This window comes from Chelonoidis abingdonii, chromosome 4 (assembly GCF_003597395.2).
Source record: "Chelonoidis abingdonii isolate Lonesome George chromosome 4, CheloAbing_2.0, whole genome shotgun sequence".
Taxonomy (NCBI): Eukaryota; Metazoa; Chordata; order Testudines; family Testudinidae; genus Chelonoidis; species Chelonoidis abingdonii.
Window position 1 is genome coordinate 118,152,600 of NC_133772.1, and position 19,261 is coordinate 118,171,860.

Below are 19,261 nucleotides of genomic sequence, written 5' to 3' on the forward strand. Positions count from 1 at the left end.
CCTCCAACCCATACTTCCTTAGTTTGCTGATGAGAATGCTGTGGGAAACCGTGTCAAAAGCCTTACTAAAGTCAAGGTATACAACATCAACAGCTTTGCCCCCATCCACAAGTCCAGTCATCTCATCGTAGAAAGCAATCAGGTTTGTTTGTTTGTTTTGGGTTTTTTTGCACATGGAAGGAGGTCACTAACAAGCCTTTTTGCTCTCCATTTATTGACGGGCAGAGCCAGAAGTGTCAAGAGACCATGTCTAGAATCCTGTATTCATTCTGGAGACCTTAATAGCAAAAAGATAGTGATTAATTGGAAGTAATTCAGGGAAAAGCAACAAAAATGATCTAAAGGGCTGGTGCAATTGATCTGGGAAGAGAAATTTAAGAGAATGAAGTAGGTATAGCTTGGATAAAAAATGACAAAGAGGTGTATTCATATTTGAAGGGTTTAGTCACCCAGGAAGAAGAAGAATTGTTAGAGTGATCCACACTAGGGAGGGTATGACTAGAAGTAATGACATAAAATTGAATATTGGATCAGTGGGAGCAGGATGGTGCCTCATCGGTTTTGTTTTTTTGTTTTTTGTTTTTTTCCTAATCATTCCAATTCCTCTGAATGTTGGTTTGGCAAAATAATCAAGTTGGACAGAATTAACCTTTTCTCTAGCCTTCTCTGTGCCAGGGAAACAGTTGCAGACTCCACACTTCAGTCAAAAATGAGGCTCCTTTAAGAAATCTAATCTCAGGGGAAATGAGGAAGTAGTTGTTCTTACAAAAGGTTTCATCCTTTAAGTAGTTGAAAAGTGAAACACATAAGTTAACCCATTCATAGGCAGAAACTGTATTTGATGACAGAGCCAGTGATCCCTCTCTCCAAAGTATGGGAAGGAACCTGAAGGAAAAGGGCTTCCTTCCATCTCAGAAACTGAATTAGGGGGTGGAGGAAGAGTTTAATGCTGCTTTAGCAAAGATTTGAGAGACTGAAAATTATAGATGTCTTCACACCCAGCCCCCAAATTCAAAGCCTTCTTAACATCAAGAGAGTTCAGATCCGTACTAAAAGGGGCATTGAAGACATGACTCCAGACCAAGATGATAAGTTTCAGTTCCTCCTGTGGTCAATGCTTCATTCTACAAGATTTCTAATCCACCAGAGCTAAACTGAGAAGTGGCTATTTATAGATCAGAACTCAAAGTAGCACTAGTAAGCATCAGTAACATCTTTGTTTCACCATTTTATTTTTATTTTTCTTCAGAAACACATGGCCTCAGAAGCAGTAAACTCTCCCTTAAAGGTAACCCCCCACCCCATGTAGTCTTCATTTGAACAATTTTTGGTTTAATTTTGTGTCTACGTTCATTAACAGTTACCCGAGACCTTCAGTATTCAGAATTCAAGCTGAGCCAGTTAGCTGTGATTCATCAGATAAGCCACATGCTATTGTATCTTATCCTTCACTGGAAGAAGTGTAACCCTCTGGTCAATGAGTGTTATGTTTCCACCACTGTGCCCAATCCACAGAGGAGATGGGTCTATTACAGCCCCTAACTACACAGCCTGTTTCATTAACTCAAGCTATAGAATTTAACCCATATTAGCTCTGGAGGGCCCCAAGTTCATTCTTTGGTGTTAGTCAAAATAGCAGCATTACACATGAACATCTCATAAAAAGTTGTGCCTTGTGAATTTAAAATTCATTTTCTATGGATACATGCACAAGTCACTCTAAAATTAGCTTTCCTCGTAACAGCATAACTCTACCATGCAAATGTTCACGGAAAGGGATTCTAAAAAGGAGATTAGCCCAGCCAAAGGAATTCATTAAAACACAGAGTAATTATTCCCTGAAAATATTTTCAGTATGCACCTACATCTAGAAAAAAACCCCTATTTGATTCCTCCCTACTATAATCCCTCAGTAGAGGATTTGAGTAAAATGGATTGTTTTAAAAAAATGTTTAAAATATTTGCATTGAATATGAAAACAGAGTGTTTTCCTCTTTGATACAAGGTGGTTTTCTACTTCAATGGCAAATAGGAGGGCAACATCTCTCCAGAGGCTTGTAAGCATTAAAGATAATTGCTGCACGGGTGGGTTAGTTTTAGCTTGTGTTTGGATAAAGCATGTGGCAGTATCTCTCAGGAAGCACAGAATTAGGAAATACAGTTCATTTTGATTCAGCAAGCAAGGAAAGGATTTTTATAATAATACTGTACAGTAAACAAACCCAATTGCACCGGATAGGCCTGATTCACGTTCTTTGGAGCCAGGAAATGTATTACTCTGTTGAACGCTTGCAATGATTTACTTTTTGTCCTTTGTTATTTTACTATTACCCTCCAAGCTGAATGCAGATACAAATGAGTCCAGATAAAACAGAAATGGAACTTCTGGCCCAAATTTGTACCAAACCCAAACTGAAATATGTGTGTGTGTGTGTGTGTGTGTGTGTGTGTGTGTGAAAGAGAGAGAGAGAGAGAGAGAGAGAGAGAGAGAATTAATATATTCAGGAAATTTTTTGCCTTGTATTTTTCATTTCTGTGTAGTTTCTGTACTCATAGCTTTAAGGTCAGAAGGGACCATCATGATTATCTAGTCTGACCTCCTGCACATCACAGGCCACAGAAAGCTCTCCCTCCCACTCAGTAATAGACCCTAAATCTCTGACTGAGTTGCTGAAGTCCTCACATTTCGGTTTAAAGTCTTCAAGATACAGAGACTCCACCATTTAGTTTAGTTCAAACCTGCACAGGCCCCACACCTGCAGATGAAGGCAAAACCCACCCAGAGACTCTGCCAATCTGATCTGTGGGGAAATTCCCTCCCAACCTCAAACATGGCAATCAGTTAAACCCTAAGCATGTGTCGAGGCCCACCAGTGAAACACCTTGGAAAGAATTCTCTGTAGTAACTAAGAGCCCTCCCAATTTAGTGTCTCATCTCCAGCCATTGGAGATATTTGCTAATAGCTGTCGCAGATGACCCATACGCCTGTGCAGGCAATCTCAATCTCTCCTCCATAAATTTATCAAGCTTGGCCTTGAAACACATTAGGTTTTTTAGCCACTACTTCCCTTGACAGACTGTTCCAAAATTTCACTTCCCTGATGGTTAGAAAGCTTTGTCTAATTTCATACCTAAACTTATTGATGGCCAGTTTATACCCATTTGTTCCTGTGCCAACATTGGCTCTTAACTTAAATAACTCCTGCCTTTCCCTGGTGTTTAAAATAGTTTATCCCTCTGATGTATTTACGGAGAGCAATCATACCTCCCCTCAGCCTTTGTTTTGTTAGGCTAACCCAGCCAAGCTCCTTCAGTCTCCTCTATAAGGTAGATTAGCTATTCCTCCGATCAGCCTCATAGCCCTTCTCTGCACCTGTTCCAGTCTGAATTAATCTTTTTTAAACATGGAGACCAGAACTGCACACAATATTCCAGATATGGTCACACTCCAGGCTGTGTCATCTGAGAGACACAGCACAAAAGGAGGAGCCCAGAGGGAGGAGAAGGGTAAAAGTGGCTTTATACCACTAGCATTGCACGGATTCCAGGCTGCTGTTGGGGACAAAACAGTCCCTTGTGTAATCTACAGCAGCATGGCTGGCAGTTTGAACTTAACAGCTGCCTTTCCCAGGCTGCCTATGGATTGTACTGCAGCCAAGAATCTCCACTCCCTTCCACCTCCAGTGTGCACGCTCCCTTCTATGGCCACAATTTATCATGCAAGGGGAGGATCAGCAAAGAATTGCTTATAGTAGCCCTATGCTGTTCCTGTGCTGGGGAAATTCTGCCTTTACCCCCTATGGCTTGTTTAAAACTTCTGTATGCCACTGGAGGGAGATACAGGGACTGGGCAGAGACCAGAAGTGGGCAGGGTTGGAAGTAGAAGTGATAAAATACCATGGACCTAAGTCTGATCTATTGTTTTTACACCAGGATACTTCCATTGGCTACAGTGGAGTTGTTCCTAATTTACACCAGTGTAAGATCAGAATCAAGTCCTGTAGCTGACTGTAAGCTACTCAGTTTGGATGTAGAACTGGATTCAGATCCAAACTTTCCACAGCTTGGGGTGCCCAGTAGTAGAGACTATATCTCTTTTCTGGTCCAGCCACAAGAAGGAAATTTAATCTTACCATATTATAGGTAAACTTCTTCTCATGAGAATACCATCCCCATCTGAATGACCCAAAAGCTCCACAGGAGCAACTAGAACTAGTGAACTTTTTATTAATGATTAATATAATGCCACAGGATGCTGGGTGTTTTACAGACAGGCAGGAAGACATGTATCATATTCACAGCAAATACTATTCTGAAGCCCGGGGGATCTCTTTAACCTCACCACCTCCCATTTTCTCCTACACTGTACAAATGTCTCTCTACTTTACCTGATCAGGTTTTATGGTGTGGTGTCTACCCAGCTTTTTTAAGTGCTTGGAGATCCATGGATGTCTAGTGCTATATAATCACAAAATATTAATTATTATGATGATGCCCTAAAATAATCACCATACTGGAAAATAACATAGGGCAGAACTTTTGCAACCAGTCCATTTGCCTGGAATGCTTTGGTGCATGCAATCTGGAATTGACTCTTGAGCAGAAGGCCAACATAAGCCCTATGTACCACTTAACTCCCACATAAAAGCCACTAAGAGAGTGTAAATGGTGTACAGGCCTCCATTGTGCAGCACTAGCTGCAGAGCAGTCCCACAGGGTGCTTCCTGCAGCACTGGTTCTGCTGTAAGGTGTCATTTGTGGGACCAATGGCAATTTTGATCTCACTAATGCAACTAAACACAGCTTCCTAGGGTTGGGAGAGAAGTTGAAAAACAAAGCTGAATTGCTTTCTGCGCTTCCTTCTGTCTCTGACAGGCTTCAGTCAGTGAGAAGACTGAATTGAGATGAGCCTAGCAGGGCTTTTTAGCAAGTAGTTTCAGAATTGTTATTGGGCCATGTCATAGCTTTCCTACTCAGATTTGAACCTTAGCGTTCATAAACTGAGAAGCTAGCATGAACCCCTCTAAGCTTAATTACCAGCTTAGATCTGATATCACTGCCACCAGACAGGAAATCAGTGCCTGTTCATTCTGGTCTCCCAAAACCTTCTGGGGAACCCCCAAGACTCAGGTGCCCTGAGTCTCACAACAAAGGGAAAATAACCACTTCCCTTCCTCTCTTTCTAACTTCCTCGCCCTGGGTATACTAAGGAGATTTCCCTGCTTCAATCCCTTGGAACACAACCGATGAGGACAATATTACCTTATCCCCGAGGCGCGACTTCTTAACTTTTCCCCTCCCAGTCTTTCCTGAGAGAAGACACGTAAATCGTGCACAGAGATTCCCTATCCCAACTTGCCATAACTAGAAAAAAGAAGTCAACAAGCTTTTATAAAAAAAGAACAGCTTATATAAAGAAGAAAGAAAAAGACAAAAAATTAATCTCCGTATCAAAAAGTGACAATACAGGGCTATTGCTTAAAAGAAAAATATGAATAAACAGACACCTTATTGAAAAAATATCAATTAAACATTCCAGCAACTACACAATGTAATACAAAAACAATAACAAGCCTAATTGGTTTTTCTACCAATTTAGTACTACACAAACTTGAAACTGAAGATTAGAAGTTTGAAGATAGAAAGACCCCTCTCATAGCTGAGAGCCAGACAAAAGACACAGACCCAAACATTCCATCCCTGAGCTTTGAAAAATCCAGTTTCCTGATTGGTCCTCTGGTCAGGTGTTTGGTTCCCTTTGTTAACCCTTTACAGGTGAAAGAAACATTAACCCTTAGCTATCTATTTATGACAGGCCAACATAAGGATAGTTTAAAAGTCTAGAATTGAACAGCAAGGGCTAAGTTTGCTGTTAGATGCCTATGTGTAAACATACATTGCCAGCAGAAACCTTTCTATCACTGAATGCAGACGGCAGCCTTACAGAATATGTATACATCTCTACCCCGATATAACGCTGTCCTCGGGAGCCAAAAAATCTTACCCTGTTATAGGTGAAACTGCATTGTATCGAGCTTACTTTGATCCGCTGGAGGGTGCAGCCCCCTCTCCCCCCGGAGCGCTTCTTTACAGTGTTATATCCAAATTCGTGTTATATAGGGTTGCGTTATATCAGGGTAGAGGTGTACTCTGCAATTGCGATGTGTGTGGGAGGGCGGAGGGGGGGGATTGCAGCTGTGCAGACATACCTGCACTAGCTTTAATTTAGCTAGCTTGGGTACTAATAGCACTGAAGCTACCGCAGCTGTACACAGCTGCCCAGAACCCTGGATGTGTACTCAGGCAGCTAGCCCATGCTGAAAACCATACTGCCGCAACTTCAGCGTTAATGGGACCTGAGCGAGCTACATTAGAGCTAGCTTGGGGATGTCCACATGTGCTGCAGTCACACCTCCAATGGCAGCGTAGACATACCCACAAGGTTAGATATTTACCTGTTGCTCTTACTATAGTCTCTCTCCTATAGTCATGGCCTGAACCTCATCTTACTGTACTATTTACAAAATTATAAACTAGATTTGGGAAAGCAATGGAGAATGTACTGTAGAGAATAAACTGGTACTGGCCTTCTTGTCCTTTCTTCTTCTTCAGCTTTTTTACGTGTACTGCTATTATTTGTACTTGTAGCTGAGATCAGGGCCCCATTGTGCTAAGCACTGTACATACACGCAGAAAGAGAGACAGTTCCTGCCCAAAGACTTTACCAGTAAAATAGACAAGACAGAGCAAAAGTTGGGGGAAATGAAGTGTAATTTGATCAATGGAGAACTGAGGCACAGTGAGATTAAAGATCAGATTTGTGAAGGTATTAGGCACCTAAAATCCATGCAAATCAATGGCAGTTAGGAGATTTTGGTTCGGTTCCTAGTCCTGCCTGAGATTTTCTTTGTAAGGTTGGGGAAGTCAAACAGGACCAGATCCTTATCTGAGTATCCAGCAAGTGCTTTAAGCACAAGACTTTCCTTTACCTCTGTTTTATTTGATTCTATCATTCCTTGAATCTACATATTTGCAGGGGGTGGGAGGGAGAAGGGGACGACATGGCTCTGGCCACGAATCCTGAAAAGAGGGGGTAAGACACACTCATTGTCAAAAATGGGTAGCAACATATAGAGTAAATTTAGTCCCTCTCAGCATTTTAGGGCTTGGCTGGAATGGGAAAATTCTGGGATAGATGAAAAAACAGGGTGAAAAAATTACTATGCCAAAAAAATTAACTGTATAATTAAAAAAAAAAACACACATAATAAGTTAACAGTACAGAATCCTCTTGAAAAATGGTGACTATTCAACCAAATTTCTAAAGTGAATCACTTCAACTGTCTCTTTAGTGTTTCTTTACTACAAATATTCTAGAGAATGTCATCACCGGTATGACAGTCCACAGAAACAGTAGGATTTATGAGAACGCCACCGAATGTGTGAGGCACTAGTGAGGCTGTAAAATGGGCTTAGAAATGAGGTTTGTTATTTATGATTTGTGTTGTGATAGCACCTAAGGAGCTCCAGTTGTGAAGCAGAACTCCATTGAGTTTGGCATTGGAACAGTGGAAGAATTGCACTTTTCACCATGTGGGTGTGAAGAATTTTTGTAGAGTTACTAAGAAAATATTACAAAACCAAACCATTTCTAGCCACAGTTGGTGCAGAGCTACTGGCCAGCTCATGAATAATTCAGTTACTCAGACACTAGCAGGGGTTGCAAAGACTTTGTACATTCTTCATCCACCTTTTCAACACCTTTCCCCTTTTCTGCTAACAGATTATCTAATTATAAAGATTAAAAAAACTCTCTGTTTCTTTCTTTCAATAGCATCACCTTTGCCTGTTCCAGAGACCGAGTAATGTACAGTAGGCTTTACCTGGGGAACACCTTCTCTTCAGTAGGCCCATACATGTTTAGAGCATCAGTGATCGGCTCCTTTCAGTTAGGGTGCAGGAAATATTCTTTTTTCTTAATAATGCCTCAGCAGTGCTTATGGAGTGGTACTGAAAGCTGGGAAGGCGCTGTGTGCCAAGTAATATGGAAGGGGGAAGTGGTGGGCTCCATTTGACTGGGATGGTATTATATATGTGTAGCTGTGGTAATAACAGCTTTCTTCATATCAACGTTCTCAGCCTTTCAGATACCAGGGATTGCCTTGCTGCCTTCCTAAACTGTGTCAGGGAGAATTCATGTACCGGTGATGGAGAAACACTGCCCTACAGGTTGGAGGGTGGTTGGAGTATACCCTTTGCCCCCTGACATAAGAAAGAGGCAGCCACACTCATTTTGCAGAGACCCTAAGTAAATGATACCCCCACCTATGCTAATGTGACACAGTGTAAAATCTCATCAATGATGTAGCACACCATGCAACACATTTAAAATGTGTCAAGATATTGTCTCCACAAAAGCAATGTTCAGTTGCTTAGGTCACTAAAAGCAGCTTTTTCGAATTATCCACAGATTTTTTTGCCAGGCTGCCCACATATCTCTAGATAAAAGCAAACTGTTTGCTTCACTGTGTAGAATAATTTATAGGTAGAGACCAATTTGCTTGCAAAGAAACAGCAGGTTGCCTTCCTTTTTCTCAGTACAAAATTCATTATGCTAAATGCAGTACAGAGTGTCTGTGTTCAGAGAGAGGGATTCTTTTAATTAATTTGGTGTTATTAGTTTTACCAAACAGACATGCCAAGTTTTTGTCATAGAAAGATCTAAGCTCCCTGGAGAAGGATCAAGAAAGCAAACAAAAGGACTCATTTTTACTCTCTTGCCATGCAAATAGAGCTGGCCAGAATATGACAACTACATTTTGTAACAACTTTTGAATTTCTAAATTTGTTGTTGTTCCACATTGTAATGAAAACAAAACCTTTTGAACATTTCCATGAAATGGAATTGTGTTAAAATGCCTGTTTTTAAATAAAAAAAGGACAGATTTTTTTCTCTCTCTCTCTTTCTGGTCAGAAGTGACCAGAGAGCCCAGGATCTGAGAAAACATCCCACTCAAAACTTTGATAAAGTAGATATGTCTTTGTGAAACATTTAAGTTAGATGAAACAGCACATTTCAATGAACATACATTACACTGAAAACATTCAACCGGTTCTACGTCAGCTTCATTTTTTCTCCAACTCCCACTTCCACACACTCTCATTCCAGAGATTCATCATCGCACCGCCTTGATTGTCTAATTTTCAGTTTCAACTGAGTGAAAACTACCAGGCAAGAAGCTAGGGTGAGACGTATCAAACCCATTTAATCTATGATGGAATCCAGAATCAGATCTTCTGAGGTGAAAAATTTGTGTAATAAATCACCAACTTAATCTCCTCAACACACACACATTTACAAAATTTCAATCTGGATGGGGTTACAGTGATGAAGAGTCTGATAAACTTGGCCTTGGGGAAAGGTTAATAGAGACACCAACTGGTCTGTTGAGGAGCATTAACCTATGAGATGTGGATCTCCATTTAATATTAGTCTTGGAGGTGATCATCTGTTCCTCTCTGCGTGCTGGAATGAAAATAGCATAGAAGTGACCACCTGGCATGAGACTGGCAAAGGGAGCAGCACTCAGCACTTTTATACTGAAAATACAGCTATTTCCTTATACAAGGGTGCTTGGGCCATCACAGAGTTGGGGCTCCCACTGATTACCATGCAGAAGCTCCACCGTGTGCAAAACATGGCAGCCTATTTGGTCTGCCTGTGCTTGGTATGCTACATTGGATTCCTATGTGCTTATAAATGGTTTTAATTTGAAAAGTTACATACATGATCTGTGTCCTCACTAGATCTCTCTCTGCTCTGACAGCTCAGATCACCTGAGATAGCTCCTGTTGACAGACCCTAGATTTGAACTCTGGAAACTACAGGCAGGAACTTCTTGGTACAGTATTTTCAGATTTAAAAGTCACTCCCTTTCTGGCTCTTCTAGGGCCTCAGGCTCTTGATCTTTAAAGCATGATGTAAGGTTTGTTTGTATATCCAGGCATTTATTTGAGAGTGGGTAAGATCTGAAGGAGATTTAAAAGATAAATTGGGATGGACAATTGGTCAGTGTCCATTAATGCTGCTTATGGTAGGCCATATGTTGTGTCTTCGATATTTAATGATTTTTTTCACTGTGTAAAGGTGTCCAGAGGTTGGTGCAGTGGACTCCTATTTCTGAAGTTCAAAGAGTGTGTGTGTGTGTGTTTGAGAGAGATAGTCAATGGAAAGTTTGGCACTGCATAGTGTCTACAGGATTCGTGTCAGCTTTGAACTTCCTGTTTTATCTTAATCCTTTATAGCACAATTCCTTCTCCTGCTCCACTCTGCTCTGTGAGGTGTAATGACCAGTGGAACCACATAGTTATGGATTCACTGGTCCTCTCCATTGGCTTGCCATCATTTTCTACCACTTGGGGAAAAGTGGGAATCCTGATGTATCTGGGCTCCATCAGGAGTGCAAACCACTTGCACATGGCTCCCAAATCCAGCATCTTCCTATTCCCCCCCCCCCGTTCCCTCCCCACACACACAGGCCCAAACACACAGAGAGACAGACACACAAACTACACAGTGGATATATATATATATATAATGTAGAAAATGCCCTCATTGACATGGAGGATGGGATAGCATAAATAAATAAAAGGAAAATATATTTAATATGTAAGAACAGTAGAAAGATTAATTTTTATTGTTAAATGGGTTGTCTATAGAGCTGGTCAGAAAATGGATTTTCTGTCTCATGAACATTTTTGAGATTTCAAAGAAAAAATACTCCCCCAATCAAAACTTTTTGCTAAATAGAAATATAAAAAATGTTTTGGGTCAACCAAAATGTTTTATTTTAATAAATCACTTCCCCTCCTCCAATTCTTCAATTTCAATCTTTCTTTTAAAAAAATACAAAATAAAATACATTTTGAAATAAAGTTACTTCAAAATGAAAAATAAAAACAAGAAATTTTGACATTTCAGGCACTTGTTTTCTGTCCCCCCCGCAAAAGCTAATGTTCGTTGAAATCAACACCATTTCATGAAGAAAGGTTTTATTGAAAAAGCTTTTTCCAATGGAAAACTGTTTCAACAACTTTTTTGTTCTGAGTAGCTCTAATAGTCCATGAGAGCAATTTTGCAAAACTAACATTCCAAGACATTTTTGCTACCAATCAGTAAGTAGGCAGTGGGAGGGGAGAAACAAGGTGGGGGATTAAGTAAAATATTCATAGATGTAGATAAGAACAGCCATACTGGGTCAGACCAAAGGTCCATCTAGCCCAGTATCCTGTCTACCAACAGTGGCCAATTCCAGGTGCCCAGAGAGAATGAATGGAATAGGTAATCAAGTGATCTACCACCTGTTGCCCATTCTCAGCTTCTGGCAAACAGAGGCTAGGGGCACCATCCCTGCACATCCTGGCTAATAGCCATTGTTGGACCCATCCTCCATGAATTTATCTAGTTCTTTTTTGAACTCAGTTATTGTCTTGGCCTTCACAACATCCTCTGGCAAGGAGTTACACAGGTTGACTGTGCATTGTGTGAAGAAATATTTACTTTTGTTTGTTTTAAACCTGCTGCCTATTAATTTCATTTAATGACCCCTAGTTCTTGTGTTATAAGGAAAGGAGTAAATAACACTTCCTTATTTACTTTCTCCACACCAGTCATGATTTTATAGACTTCTATTGTATCCCCCCTTAGTCGTCTCTTTTACAAGCTGCAAACTCCCAGTCTTATTAATCTCTCCTCATATAGAAGCCATTTCAGATCCCTAATCATTTTTGTTGCCCCTTTCTGAACCTTTTCCAACTCCAGAATAACTTTTTGAAATGGGGTGGCCACATCTGCATTCAGTATTCAAGATGTGGGTGTACCATGGATTTATATAGAGATAACATGATATTTTCTGTCTTATTATCTATCCCTTTCTTAGTGATTCCTCTCCTCCTTACTAGGACATAGAGAATCTCCATTAATAGATCCTCACCTAAGGGATGTCTCTGTCCACTCGTCCACACCTGTCGGCACCCCCCCCCGCCCCAGCCTTTAGTTTGAAAACTGATCTAGAACCTTTTTAATTTTAAGAGACAGCAAACTGACACCATTTGGTTTAGGTGGAGCCCATCCCTGCTGTACAGGATCCCTGTCTTCCAAAGTGTTTTGGGATGTGTTTTGTTTTATTTTGTTTGGTGGAGAAAAAAAGTTTGCTGCTGTAATAGGTCCCCCTGGTGGCAGCTACAAAGATAGCTGATGTGGGTTGCTGTCAGTTTACAACTTCAGGGAATCTGAACATGGCCTGAATTTCAAAAGATAAAACTTTTGTCAATGATAGCATCATGATTGGTTTTGTTTTTAATGAAGGGATTTCCTAAAGCTTGTGTCTTTATAAGAAATTGCTCTTTTAAAAAAATAATTTCTATGGCTATAGTTTGATGGAGATAAGAGTACAAAGATGCTATGTCTGAAGCCTCCTTAAATATGTTTTATCATTAACACCATTTCTTAAGTTGTCTCCAAGAATATGCTGACATGTCCACAGCAATGCCAGCCCAAATCCATTTAAATTTCCTCCAGCAAGGTGCTATATCAGTGTTTATGAGGAAAATTGTCAGTGCTGGTTGGCAAGCAAAAGCAGAAATGTCTTTATCAATTAAATAGGTGTGAAAAGAGGGAGATTACATCTGATGAGTCATTTTGCTGTGGGACTGTTACCTTGCTTGCAGAAAATGAGCCTCCATGGACTTCACTGTGTCTGCTCTACAGCAGCTGCAAGAGGATACCTTATGTTTTCCTTTCCCTAGCAGATAGTTATCTAGAAAGGGATATCTCCTCTAGGATAAGAGGAGATCCAGAATGGAACATCTTTCCACTCCTACCTTTTTCCTCCTCTCCCATACTGTGAGAGAGAGAGAGAGAGAGAGAGAAGGAGAGAGAGACACTATCTGTGGGTACATGTGATAAGGCTTATTAAAAAGGCACATTGGTTCTTTGATAATGTTTCCATTTATATTCTGATCAGCTCTTTTGATGCATAGATCTTATGTCATGAATTTTCCAATTCCAGTTTCAAAACCAAATAACTCATACGAAAGATATAAAATAAATCATCATCTTAGTCTCTTAATCAATTTAGGAGAACATAATGTCCATTCATTTGTAGGTGTGCACTGAAAATGAGCATATACAGGATTTATATAGACAGAGGGCTGTAGCGTGTATTATTCCATAATTATCTTTTGTTATCAGATGACATCAAAAACAGGTCCAAGTGACTGTAACACAGACTATTCTAGGCTTCAAAGGAATGTAATTAGATTTTTTTCTTCTTGCTGTTATTCAGTTTTGTACATAACAGTCTTGTACTTACTGTACATAATAAAGGTGTGAGGTGAGATCATGACTTGATTATGACCTTATTCTACTCTAGGACACAATAGATGTATTCAGAACAGATTTATGCTGAATAGGATTGATTCGCTTGTAATCGTTCTAAACGAGGGTGGATTTCTCATTTAACTTTTTGGTTGCTGCTTGCACTGTCATTTATAATGTGCAAGGTATAGATACAGTCAGGACAGCTTTAGGAAAATGTAAGCATCTCCAGGCAAACTGATGCTGGGTGACTGAAATATTGGACAAGGAGTCAGTATTTCCTTACCACTGAAATAGTACTTAGCAGTACTACTGGTAGTTAGAGTATTGTGATGTCACCTAGGAGCCTTAGTTATGGACCAGGACCCTATTGCTCTAGGAACAGTACAAATGCAGAACAAAGAGACAGTCCTTGCCCCAAAGAGCTTACAGGCTAAGTATAGGAGGTGGATGCACATAGATGGGAGAGCACAAGGAAACAATAAGATAATATTGAGCAGGATGACAGGCTGTGATCTCTGTATACAAGGTGCCTAACTGTTGCCAAGTTTTTTTGTAGCCATCCTGTCTGGATTTGGAGGAGGACAATAAGGTAGCTCTGAAAATGTTTAAAGGGCGCTCCTCCCAAGAAGTGAATGGCGGCTTTGCCATTGACTTCAGTGGTTGCAGGATCAGGCCCTTAAGCTGCAATTTTCAAACATAGGTGCATGAAGTGTGTGTATGTGTGTTCTTATTTATTCCAAAACAGTTCATTCATCCCTGTTATTTGACCCTTTGTATCTTCTGAGTGTTTATTATTTCTACTGCACTAGGATCTGCAATGTGCTGGGCCCTTTCCAGAGTGGAAGACATAGCCCCTGCTGTGAAAGATAAAGGCTGTGGAGGTGAAGGAAAGGATACAACAGTGATTAGGGTGATGATGGGCACATGTATTTATTTCGTTATTGATGGTTCTATTTTAATTAAACACACTAGATCCCCTCTCCCTACCCTTCCCCCACAGTTCTCTCCAGCAGCAAATCTCAACTTCAGATCCAGTGTCTGAGTTTTGCCAACCAAAAGCATTTGTAATTCATGAATCATTTGCCCCCAAATAATGAAGTTGGCTAAAATAAAGTGCTGAGCTTTGGCCATGCAGTGTGCCTCGATTTTCCTCCCTCAAACATTTGACCTCCACAAATGATCAGTTTACTAGCAGATGGTAGTTTCTTGTACACATCGTGAAAGAAGGTCTTTGGGGTGGGGGTTAGGAGGATCTGAATGAGGAGACAATGGTTACCTTCCTGACCACAGCACAGAAATGGGAGAACGTGTGAGTATTTGTTAGTACTTTACTTGCCTTCAGTTTTGAAAATTAACCACAGATCAAGTGCTTCAGTTTTTCCAATTCCTTGGAGTTTGCTTAGGTATGGATTAAATTGTGACTGTATCCCCTGTAGTGTTATTTTGTTTAATCAAGCAGATTGCCTATTCTTTAACCTGTAAGCCTCATCTTACATTTTCAGCAATTTGGAGTAGAAACCTATAGTACAGCTCCTAACATAAAGGAGTTTCCATTTGGATCGGGGTCTCTGAGTTCTGCTGTAAAATATGTATCTAACACTAATAATAACAATTGCAGCATGATGCTGAGATAAAATATTTCCCTTTCATTTGCACCTTTGCTCCTATTCCTTTCCTCTGTCACACCACAGTCAACACTGAAGTCATAAATGTCTGATTAGATTTGTCCTTGGGCTGGTGCTTAATACAATCAGCGGTGGTTACTGACTGCGTGACAATGCCTATTTTCTGTACTATGAGTTTTATAGTCTCAGTTTATTAACCACCACTGGCTGGAGTTTAGGATCCTGGAATTAATAAAACAGAGTCACTTCCACAGCAGTTGAAAGAGGAGAAAACATGTTGCAGGAAACTTTTAAAAGATTTATGAAAGCAAAACCCATGTAACCGCAAGAGATAAACCCCAAAGCACCAGCTTTTTGTGAATACAGAGAGCATGAAAAGATGGAAGTATGCATACCAATAGGAAGAGTCTAATCAATTGAGATGAGCTATCCTCAGCAGGGAAAAAAAAAACTTTTGAAGTGATAATTACGATGACCCATAGAAGGTGTGAGGAGAACTTAACATAGGGAAATAGATTCAATTAGTGTAATGACCCAGCCATTCCCAGTCTCTGTTAAGGCCTGAGTTAATTGTGTCTAATTTGCATATTAATTCGAGTTCAGCAGTCTCTCTTTGTAGTCTGTTTTTGAAGTTTTTTTGTTGCAAAACTGCCACCTTCAAGTCTGTCACTGAGTGGTTAGAGAGGTTGAAGAGTTCTCCCACTGGTTTTTAAATGTTATGATTCCTGATGTCAGATTTGTGTCCATTTATTCTTTTGCGAAGAGACTGTTTGGTTTGGCCAATGTACATGGCAGAGGGGCATTGCTGGCACATGATGGCATATGTCACATTGGTAGATGTGCAGGTGAACGAACCCCTGATGGTGTGGCTGATGTGATTAGGTCCTATGATGGTGTCACTTGAATCGATATGTTGACAGAACTGGCATCGGTCTTTGTTGTTGTTGTTGTTGCAAGGATAGGTTCCTGGGTTAGTGTTTATGTTGTATGATGTGCGGCTGCTGGTGAGTATTTGTTTCAGGTTGGGAGGCTGTCTATAAGCGAGGACTGGCCTGTCTCCCAAGATCTGTGAGAGTGAGGGATCATCTTTAAGGATAGGTTGTAGATCTTTGATGATGCGCTGGAGAGGCTTCTAGTGGGGGGCTGTAGGTGATTCTGTGCCGTTGTCTTTGTTGCCTGTCCTGTAGTAGGTGGCTTCTGGGTACTCTTCTGGCTCTTGTCAATCTGTTTTTTCTTCAGCTGGTGTTTGTAGTTTAAATTGCTTGTAGGATCTTGTAGGTGTTAGCTTCTGTCTGGGGATTGGAGCATACGTTGTATCTTAGAGCTTGGCTGTAGACAACGGATGTGTGGTGTGTCGCTGGATGGAAGCTGGAGGCATGTAGGTAAGTCGCGGCTCCACTTCTATGGCGTCTTCCTATCATCACTTCACAAGTTTTTTCCCCCTGCTGGGAGGATAGTCATCTCAATTGATTAGACTCTTCCTGTTGATATGCATAATTCCACCTTTTCATGTTCTCTGTATGTATAAATATCTCCTGTCTGTGTGTTCCATTCTGTGCATCTGAAGAAGTGAGCTGTAGCTCATGAAAGCTCACGCTGAAATAAATTTGTTAGTCTCTAAGGTGCCACAAATACTCTTGTTCTTTTTGCGGATACAGACTAACACAGCTGCTACTCTGAAACCAGCTTTTTGTGAGTGTAGTCAATGCTCAGGTGGTATTCCTAAGTAACTGGTCAATCGAAGATCTTCTAAGTGTATTACCTAATGAGTAGCGTTGAGTGTGTTGCGTTTCTTTACTATCATCTCTTTCTTCATGTGCTTCCTCTGTGAGAGTGAAAGTCATCCCATTGCTTGGGGCCAATACAAGGCCTATTTAAGTTACACTTACCTTCAGTGTGACCGTCACCCCTGTGGGCTTCTTGTGAAGGCAGAAGCTGTGATTGCCTGGCAATCCCTCTCCAGATGGGCTCTCCAACATATGCCAGGGCTGAATTAAACCCAATCTCTTTAGCAACTGGAGGAACAACCACAGTACCATGTGGTCTCTCCTTTAGACTCTGCTGACACACAAAGGCTACTTCCAATCACAGAATAGGAGTGCAGGAGCCACGGTCACCCTGTGTGGTCCCAAGCATCTCGAAAAAGGCTCTGTGAACCCTTCATCATTTTATATAGAAATTGTCCTGACTGATCAGGACAGCATGATCTAGATTGGAGCCTGGCCATATTAAAGGAGGATAAACTGTCACCCTCAGACTCACGTTAGAATGTAATCCTGTTAGAGTTTCTCTACAGCATCACATCATTTACATAATTGAAAAGAAACCGCTCTTGAAATGAAATAGCCCTGCAAGAGAGCAAAGCCTTGAGCAGTAGGTTAACTAATCTTTCTCTTTCTATAGGAGCATGGTGTACAGTAGAGGCATGTGGTAAATTTATCATTTGGATGCATAATAATAAGCTAGGAGACTAGTCTGGTGCTTGCTTTGTAGCTCAGACTGTTTTAGCCTAGGGGCTGATACCTGATGAGCCTTCTAAATTACCACAATAATCTTCAAGTACAAAGTTTCCTATTGTAAGATTATAATATCTCGGCTCCAAAACACAGTTACTAAACTCCCAAACCGTAGTGTTCCCAAAGGCAGCTTTTGGGACACACTGTACATTGTATGGCGGTAGTACAGGTACAGGTATAAGCTTTAAGATGCTGTTTGCTCCTGAATTAAATTTCTTGCACTACATTTAGAGATAGATGCCACTATGCTATTTGAAAAGAGACAACATTTTTTTTGTCCTTATCTAGCTAGGTTTTTTTGTGCCCCTCAATACCATACTGAGTGCCTATTGTAATTACTCATACTTCTTTTTGAAGAGACATTCTTTCAACAGTTTTATTTTGGGCCAAATCCTGAAAAGAACTGAGCACCTGCAATTTCAGCTGAGGTCAACGGATGATCAGCACCTCATGAATTTCAGATTGCATTAAGCAAGGTGTGGTAGGGTAATACAATTATTTTAGACATCTGTACCGAGGCTTAAGTATTAGGGACACTGTAGCTTTAAGAAGGCATCACTACCCCGTGTATAAGCTCCTTTGTTTTCAATTTAAACCAATTTTTACTGAAAAATTACTGGGTTTTTCAGTTTTTTCACCCTACTTTTGTATAATTAAAATATATAAAAATTACTTGTTTTATTAGAAAAATACAATACATTACATGAGATATATGTATTACAATAACACATTAGTCTGTGTGTATATGCAAAGCTGCCTGTTGAAACAAGGCTGTGTGTTAGTCTAGAAGATACACACAATAAACAAACAGGCATGTACACAAGTTTTGACGGGCATGAGCATCTGAATGTACTGATGAATCTTACTCCCATCACACACACATTTCAAGCTGTTAGCAGATAACGGTTTAAAGATCTGACACACTAAAATGGGAAGAAAACAAAAGTCTGTATCAGAATATGTTTCCGAACTGAAGTATTTGAAAGTTTTAAAAAGACAAACAAAGGAGAAAAGGCTGAAGTTCAGTGAATGTGCTGTTAATGATGTGGCCCAATTATTAAATGTAAACATTTATAGGCTAATAGTTCTAAGTCTACAACAGTAAACTGTTTATTCAAATGAAAAGTTTTATTTGCATGTTAGAGATGTATTGTTTTCTTAAACTCAGAGATGGCCTTGTGTTTTGAGTTCTTTTTTTGTTCTGGCAAATCACATTGACCAATGGAATTCAAAGCATTAATCTACTAAATACTTTTTCCCGTCTTTCTGCCCACCAAAATAAACCCTGATATTTACCCAGAAAAATTATTAATAGTTCTTTGCACTGATTTGCACCTGTTTTTGTTGTGTTGGTAATAAATACTGATAAATTCCTGGGAAAAATTAAATAAAATAAAAACTGAAAACGAAGGACCCAACTCATGAAGTATCTTTCATAGCTACTGTATTCCAAATTGCTTTACAGAGTTAAATAATTCAGTTATAAAGTAGAATAATAAATAATATCATAAGGAGAGAGGAATTAAGAGACATAAGCAGGGGGGAAAATGTTCAAAATCTCATGTATTCTAGTGCAAAGGAATTTTCTGCAGAATCCACCCACTGTCATAGACTTACGTAGCAAAATCTAAGCTTCATTTTAAATAAAATAAGTGTTTAACTTTCATGGTTGCAAAGAAAACCCTCCAAATATGAACTGCTACAGTGTTGCATTTCTGAATCTCTGCTGATATCATAA

The 19,261-nt window shown here is 40.1% G+C and overlaps 1 protein-coding gene across 1 annotated transcript in view; it reads left to right on the top strand.

Annotated features, from left to right (window-relative positions):
* The window catches only part of FLRT2 (fibronectin leucine rich transmembrane protein 2), a 63,924-nt gene that overhangs the window by 39,487 nt on the left and 5,176 nt on the right, over positions 1–19,261 (top strand). The window lies entirely within an intron of this gene.